The sequence below is a fragment of the Arachis ipaensis genome, chromosome B03 (genome assembly GCF_000816755.2).
Source record: "Arachis ipaensis cultivar K30076 chromosome B03, Araip1.1, whole genome shotgun sequence".
NCBI classification, from domain to species: domain Eukaryota; kingdom Viridiplantae; phylum Streptophyta; class Magnoliopsida; order Fabales; family Fabaceae; genus Arachis; species Arachis ipaensis.
In genome coordinates this window covers 42,817,421-42,818,908 of record NC_029787.2, presented here as the reverse complement: position 1 = coordinate 42,818,908, position 1,488 = coordinate 42,817,421, and the positions used below count along the sequence as shown (strand labels likewise).

General features: G+C 40.7%; 1 long non-coding RNA gene across 1 annotated transcript; it reads right to left on the bottom strand.

Moving 5' to 3' along the window:
- Positions 886-1,221, bottom strand: LOC110269675. The gene is made up of 3 exons (XR_002358439.1): positions 1,191-1,221; positions 1,037-1,119; positions 886-926 (listed from the first exon to the last, which is right to left on the bottom strand). It is a non-coding gene; the product is annotated as an uncharacterized LOC110269675 (long non-coding RNA).

Genomic DNA, 1,488 nt, shown 5'->3' with positions numbered 1-1,488 from the left:
CACTTCCACCATTCAACATCATCAAATTCATAAAACCGGCATTTAAGCCATAAATCACTTTTCTCAAGCCATTTCACTTTGAAATCAAATTTCAACTCTTTTTAGCCTTAGCTTTAAAGATCTCATTTCTCTAATCATCTCAGGCTCATAAGCCAAATTTACTCAAAGTGAGTTCCCTTTTTAAAACAAAGCCACTCTCGGCATCCTTTTTCCAAAACTTCCAAGACCATGGCAAGTTAAGGATTTATTTCAAAGTATTCAAAATCTCCCATCCAACAATGGAATTTTATAACAAAAGTCCTCGGCAGAGTCCCAAGTCTTTAGGGAAGGTCAACTTATATCAATTCCTTAAAATTCATTGAAACTCTTAAAATCATAGATTCTCGGTTCAAGTAAATAAAACTGAATTTATTATGAAACCGATCATACAAAATTACAAGTTCCAACCCGGTCCAAAAATCAACTCATTTGAAACGGAACCGGTTCATTTGAATCAAATCACCTTCAGGTTTCTTTTTGGAATCCATTTTTCTAACTTTTCCAAAATGCCTCAAATTTAATTACTCAATCAAAAGTCTCGATTCCTTTGAAATCACTAAAAGCTCCCTTGTTATATTGAAAGCAATATTAGAGCATCATTCTTTCCTTCAGTGATTCAAACGGTAAAAATAGTTCATTTCTAAATAAGTCGAACTCAAGGCATAAAGTTTACTAAATAAATTAAGCTTGAAAACATAAATGTTCTCTTAATAAATCAAATAATACAACTTCTCAAATCCAATCCTTTTTAAATAACTTTTTAAACAAGACTAGGATTTTGTAGAAATTTCGGCAGCACCTCCCCATCAAGTCCTTTCCGCCTCAAACCGAACTGACGGAAACTAAAGCCTCAGCTCCCAGCCACTTTTGCAATAACCATAGCAACACTAATCGCAACATATAATAATCAGGACTCGATCCCACGTTACCAAGACTCATTCATTAACCAAACACAACAGAATACTAACGCGAGATTATTCGAAACATAATTTCTTACCGAAATAATACAATAAGGCAGCTGCGATTCCGAACCGACCCCGGCAACAGCTCCGGCGGCGGCCAGAAGCTTCGATGGATCAACTATAAAAACCGCGCAACATTAAAACCTTCTCGAAATCCAAAAAGGCAGAAACTTCAAATAAAACCCTTACCGGCCACTTTTTCCGGCGACGGCAGAAGTAGTCAGAAGCTCCGGCGGTGGAACTTGGTCGCGATAGTGGCGTTTCCCAGCGCCAGGGCATGGTGGCACGACTGATTTCTCCCCCGGGAATGGCTATGACAGAACCATCTTCTCCCCCTTCCGTTCACAATCCCAGCGGCAGCCACAGTGGTGGTTCTGGGCAGCTCCGGCGACAGTGGGCTCCGGCAACTCGCAGAACTCCGAGGCAGAGACAGACAGCAACTCCGGCGGCGCCAAGCTCTTTCTCGGCGAACCGAAGCAGCAGACTA